The 6,909-nt window shown below is 40.7% G+C and overlaps 1 non-coding gene across 1 annotated transcript; it reads right to left on the bottom strand.

Annotated features, from left to right (window-relative positions):
• Positions 1 to 278: 278 nt before the first annotated feature.
• LOC115165202 (U7 small nuclear RNA) lies at positions 279 to 333 on the bottom strand. Its single transcript, XR_003870101.1, has one exon. It is a non-coding gene; the product is annotated as a U7 small nuclear RNA (small nuclear RNA).
• Positions 334 to 6,909: the final 6,576 nt, after the last annotated feature.

Raw genomic sequence — 6,909 nt, 5'->3', positions numbered from 1 at the left:
TTGCCTTAACCACTTGAAAAAATACTATAGTTTACTATTTTATAAATACTGTAGTATTACTATAATTTAAAAACAGTGGTGTTTTTGTGGACTGTAATATATTGTAGTATTTACTATAGTGCTTTTGTAGATATTTCTGTAGAATACTATAGTATTTACACTTTACTGTGTGTAAATACTGTAGTATTACTATAGTTTTTTGTATATACTATAGTATTTATTGTAGTGTTTTTGAGGACATTATTGTAGTATTTACTATAGTGTTTTTATCTTTAGAAGTGGGTTCTTTCTCTTTGAGAACCTACTGGACAAATACTAAAACAGCAAATTCTTCATAACCTTTACTGTAGGTAAGTAGGACTGGGGTCTGAACAGATGATTCTGCTCCTTTCTATAACCTGTAGCGAACACAACACATCTTCTAAACTTGGCATGTAGGTTTCTCACTTATGGGTGGCACAAATTGGGATATGGGGAGGGGAATGGGCAGGGTTTATGCAAATGAAATACTGTGGTATCACTATAGTTAAAAAACTGTAGTGTTTTTGCTGACTGTAGTGTTTTTTTCAGACATTACTATAATATTTACTGTAGTGTTTTTGTGGACTGTAGTATTCTGTCGTATTTACTGTAGTATTCTACAGTATACAACAACATTCTAAAGTAAGTACTACATATGATCGAGGGATACTACAATGTATAGTATTCTACAGTATACTACCGTTTACTACAGAATTCTATAGTAAGTTCTACAGAATACTACAGTCCGCAAAACCACTACAGTAAATACTATAGTAAACTGTAGTATTTTTCATGTGGGTAGAGCCATAAGAAATATGTTTAGACAAGTACAAAATGTATGCCGGTAGGACCTTTCTTTCCCCAATATGTCAAATGAATCAGCAAAATGTACAACTGTGAAGTAATGCAAGCTGCTAAAGACTTAAGTTATTGGTTATTGGATATGGTCATAATGAGTATACTAGATCAGCGTTTCCTCATCGTCCAGTCAACATGGAAGAAAAAGAGAAACCAAAAGCCATTAAGACATCGCTCAGCACTTGTAGCCTACTGGGTCCTAAAGCACCAGTAATGTGTTGTTTCTATATGTCCAATGCTGATGAGTTTATTGTTTTAGAGCAGGGCTCCTCCTGCTGTGATCATTAACAGCTTTAAATTGTTCAAGGCTGAACTCGTGCTGAAATCCAAGCTCCCAGACATCATTCATTAATTCAATTAGGACACAATGACATAATTTGCTGGGGGAGCATGGTCGTAAACACTAAAGATGGCTGACACCTGTCTATGTAGATACTGCAGGGCAGTCGTACAGTCACATACTTTGCATATTTCTCTCTTAATTGTATTAACACCCGCATGGTGTATTAATGTTGCTCTGTTCCAATTGCTGTGGTGACACAAATATGCCATGTTTGCCATCATCCCTGCAGTGTGAGTCTAGTTATGTTTGGCATACAACCTACTGCGGGGATAATGCAAGATTAGATGGTGTTCTCTTCATTGTCAGGAGAACAAGAAGCGCACTAACAAACGATGTTATTATTTATTTTTCTCTGTAAGTGATGAAAAATTTGGGATACACATCATTCTGTAAGCGTATGTCAGACCTGTAGCTATCTAAAAGACCTGTGACAGGACTAGTTGGGCAGGGACATTTACACTTTACTCTTACAAACAGTTTATGTGGACTTGAAGGATTAAAGCATGTACATTCCTCACCTGACACTGAGACAGCTTATCTTTTGAATCTTCTTCCAGACAGTTTGAACACAAACTTTAAGACAGTGAAGAGGCAACCCAATGTTTCCAGGGCAACTTGACAAGAAATTACATGCACCTTCAAATGTACAGCCAAAGGCAAGGGGTTTGTGGGTAGCCTTTCCTCCCTGAGCGATGGTAACTCATTCCAGACTGGCTGGGAACACAGCCCTCTCTCTGTCAGGGCTTGCTGCCTTCACCTGAGCCTCATGCTGCCTTCACCTGAGCCTCCTGCTCCCTCCCAGAAGGCATCACATTGTTTTCCTCCTCTCAGAGGCAAATCAGGTGATCCAGTTACACAGTGATTGACACCACCAATGTGCATCTCAACAAGAGGATTGGATCTGCTCAAGAAGTATTTCAAATGTTGTTTTGAGGAGCTAATACAGAATGGATGTTTCGGAGTAATATGCAGACATCATAAAACTATGACACGAGAGCTTTACAAAGCATGAGTAATGTTCATTTTAAATAAATCTTTCTTAAACCCCTTCTCTGAGAACATTTTCATTTAGTGAAAAGCTATAACATAAAGACATAAAACCGTGTGTTACTTATCCTAATTCATGGCTTAGCGCTCAACGCCATATAGCTTGTCAGGCCTCCCTTTCAGCAGAGGAAGTCAACAGAGAGCTTTCCATCAGGAGGGTACAGGGAGTCTGATGACATGCAGGGAGGTGGGGAACAGAGCCATGTGAACCCATGTACCTCCACACCACCTTGGGAGAGAACCAGTAAATGCCCGGGGTGAACCGATCCATCACGACCTTGACTTTCCATTGCCTGCTCTGCCTCACTGATGTGACGGTCTGACCGCACCAAGCGAAGAGGAGTAGGACTAGAGGGAGGGTCTGTGAAACTCAAGCCTCACACACACAAATGCATGCACGGCCACAGCCGGATGAGTAAACACACAGAGAGAATGTATACATAAAACCTGTTTACACAAGACCGGGCCGGGCGGTACTGGTGGATCCAGAGGCTGGGGCTGAGTCTGAGGCTGGGGCAGTGCAGGTCACCAATGCATCTACAGCCTCTTCAGAAAAACACCACAACTCTATGTTCTGCTCTGGTAGGTCCACTTAGGTTGTTGACTGTAAGGTAATCAATATCGACACATAAAGGTCATTCTGGGAGGTCACGTCCTTTGATATCTGTGCTAGGATGTAATCTGGAGCCAGAGATTATTGCTCCGGCTAGAAACATATACTATAAAAAATCATATTGCATCCTCATCCCAACACTGACAGGTAAACAATCAATGAGATTGAGGTTTATATAACATGGAGATCAAAGAAACGTCAAATGATTTGCCATACTGTACATGTTGTGGTGTTCTATGTCTAAATATTAACATGGATCTATTGAGATTAATATGTTATTACACCCAACAGTTAATCCTTAAAAATATATCTTCAATATACGGAGAAGACAAACAATAGCAACACTTAACTTCACCAGACTCAGAGACATTGTAAAAGTGCAATTTCTCTCCAAAATGACCCCACAGTTAATTATTAAACCATGACATTTAAGAAAGCCCATAAAAATCCATACAGTGAATGTCCTAACCTTTTGAAGAAAAGTTTGGCGGGGCTGTTCATCTGAGGTTTATTTGGGATGTTTAAAGCCTTATAATAAAGCTGTCAAAGCCAGTCAAAGCTGCCCATCTGAGAGTAACGGTCTTCTGGTGTGGTGCTCCGGTTGGTCAGCTGAGGGAAGAAGGTACTGGGGTTCAGTCAGGCCTCTGATACAGTCAATACGGTCTGGGAGGACACAGCCATAGAGAGAAGACTCTCTGAGGAGGCACAAGGAATCATGCTGGTGCTTACACTATATATCCATCCATCTAATGAGACATGTATGGAAAACACATTCACATTCACATTAAAATAATAGCATTGCTGTTCTGACAAAAACTCTGGAGCCTTCATAATATCTCAGAAGGTCAGAGGGAAGGGCATGCAAGTGACAGTGGTATGGACCTCTATCCTCTCTGAGAAAACACCCGTTATCAGATAGGTCAATTAGGTCGTACATAGATCACACAGGGTGACGTGACAAGATCCAGAATCCAGCCCAAAAGTCGTTAGGTTTGCACTGTTAAAGAATAGCTTTGTCACTACAACTGGAGTTAAGCAGGATTCCAGCGTGGGGTTTAACGAGGGCTTAAATAATTGAGGTCGGCCAATTAGATTTTTGTGGATTCATTGCATGACTTGTCTGGGTGTAGTTAATCCCTTGGACCATTTCACTTAAACATGGCCCAAAGGTCCTTACTACTGTAGCTACTCCCCTCAGAATGTCATACAGTATAGCTCACACTGCCACTGACGTGGTAAAGCTTGGAAAGGAAGACCCTCTTCGCTCTCTGTAAGAGAAGTATCCCTCCTTCCCTCGTTAGGAAATTCAATTATTTATACTGACCTAAGGACATTCTTTTGAAACTGGTCAATATATAAAGTAAGATAATTGTTTAGAAGTTGATTGCAATTCTATCAGAGTAAATTATTTCATAACATATGTGCAAAAGATGCTGCAAACTCGAGGCATCAGCTGATTTGAATGATAAAGATTAGGAGAAAAATGGTCAGTGTCACTTCAGTAAGTTTTGCACTCTGCAGATTTACTATTTTTCAAAGACCTTTGGGCATGAACAAAAACTTAAGCTAATTTATGTAAACAAATATAGACCTTAAGAACAGGCTTGCTTTTTATAACTTCCCTCATAAAGAACAGAGGCAAACTCGTATTTTGTGAGCAAATGTATGTCTTACAAGTCAGCAATGGCCTCCAGGAAGCAGAGAAAAAGGGTCTCTTATTGGAGGTATTAAGCGTATGTAATAAATAGAAAGTACATGACAGGATGTGCGCCAAATGCAGAATTCCTGCCAGTTTAGTTGACCAGTTATTGGCTGTTGACTTTAGGATTTACTGTCTACGGCAAGTTCTATGCCTACAGATCCTGTGATTTATTAGTCAATGGCTATTTCTGTCAAAACATCGTGGGGTGAAATATAGCAGAGAGCCTAAACACCTTGTCCTGTACTACATCCCAGGGTAACTGAAAGGTCTCTTCTACTTCCCAGAGGACTAGATGTGCTGTCTGGAGGGACCCAGTCTGCTGCGAGCCAGTCATCTGACTCTTCCCTGCCCTGAGTGTGCCTGGACAAGTTGTCTCCTATTCAGTTTCAGCTATACAAGTGTGATAGGATCACAGAGTGCAGAAAGCATCGGGCTTTAACAGGCTATCAAATGAAACTGATTATGTCTCTCCGTTACATGAAGCCATTTTTTTGTAAGAAAAAATACTTAAATAGAGCTCTTTATTTGACGGATGGTAAACTGCCTGAGTAATATGAAACTGCAGACACACACTCCCTTCCAAGACTTGTGGTTAACAGACAGCTTATCTAGAGAGAAAACGCCGTGACAGGTTTAATTCTGTGTTCCTTTTTGACGTATGTCCATCCTATACAACAGCAGAGGTGAACTTTAATTTGTTAGAAGTTAGCTCAGTAAATGTCAGTGTCCTGTGTATTTGCAAAAAGGTAAGTCAGGTCATGTAATAATGGTAAGCACACAGGTATCAGTTTACATTGCATTTCATGGTTATGAAACACTATAGTGAAAGATAAATCAACTTATTTACCCTGCATGCAAGCAATGACTTTGCCACTGCATAGTGTTCTAACAAATCTCTAATTAAAGTTAAGACCACAAGCAAGATATTAGGTTTTCCAATGAACTTATCTTTATCCACATTGAATAGCCTTTCTTAGGTTTCATAATAGGAGCATAATACTGTCTGTCTGTATGTCCATTTTAATTAGACGCGGCAAATGGAAAACTCTTCCTCTAGTCATTCTTATTCTATAAATTGAGGTCCCCGGTCAATATATTGTTCTAGTTTGCAAGACATACAATTCCCACGAATCTGTGGCAAAAATGTGTTTGGGGATTGTAGGGCAGCATTAAAGGTGGATCTCCAGGAGGTTAGGGGTGCTGGCTTGTGTTAGCCCTGGAGGTTATCTCTACTTCATCCATTGCCCCTGGCCTCACCATCCTCCTCAGACTTCAAACAGTCAGACTGCATTCCTCGGCCGTGTACAAATAAGGACTAATAATGCTGAAAAATAAAAAAGCAAAACAGATGGTGTCCAATAGCGTGGGAGAATTACTGGGGCTATCCAAGGCTATATCTACACCTCTAGGCACAGAGAGGCAAATCACATTCCATTTCTTTCTCAGCAAAAGGACACAGAGTTGACCAGCCTCTCACGACGCAAATTGTTTCATACAGTATCTGTGGAAGAGTGTGGTGTTTTTGATTGAGAGCCTGAACTCAAAGCTTCTCTGGGGGGCAGTACCTGGCTGGATAGCAGGCTATGACCTCTCTATTTGGTTACAGTCACAGCACAGTCAGTCAGCCTCAGTCGTGTGCTCATCACGTACAGGGCCCTTCAAGACTCTTTCTTCAAGAAAATGACTGGCTTGAAGAAAGTGTCAGAGTCAGACATTGGTTACCACCATTCTCCCTAACAGTTAACCACAAGCAATGAAAAGTGCTCAACAAAAACGGAGAGAAGCTCCTCTGCTCCCCAGTCGGACTAGGGCTGAACTCAGATGATTGTGCTGAGAGCAGGGAGATCCAGACAGTGGTGAGCCCACAGAGGCCTGATTGTCTTTGGCCCAGCATGTAATTAGTTGGGCTGAGGGAAATGTGGTCTCGGTCGCTTCTAATTGTAAGGTTGGGAAATAATGGTGATAAAATACGCCTTAAAGGACCTCATTGTGTTAAAATATGCTGTGGATATGAAAACAATAGTCAGATAAAAACAATGTATTGTGGGATATTCAGAGCAAACCCAGTCATCTGTTACAGTAGATTAATTAATGAAGGGCCTCTTCTGATTTGAGTGATGGAGAGAGGATGGTTGTAAGGTCACTGACTGACACATACTGTAGTACTATCAATTGTCTCCAGCCATGCTGTGTTCTTAAGAGGCCTGCTGCTAAGAATGTATGTAGCTATTCATTTAATACTTTGGATAAACAAACAGGACCATACATATGTTTTTTCTTGGGGCGGAATGTAAAGAAAACATCTAGAAGAAAAAAACAGGCCTA

The sequence above is a fragment of the Salmo trutta genome, chromosome 27 (assembly GCF_901001165.1).
Source record: "Salmo trutta chromosome 27, fSalTru1.1, whole genome shotgun sequence".
Lineage (NCBI taxonomy): Eukaryota > Metazoa > Chordata > Actinopteri > Salmoniformes > Salmonidae > Salmo > Salmo trutta.
This window is presented reverse-complemented; position numbering and strand designations above follow the sequence as displayed.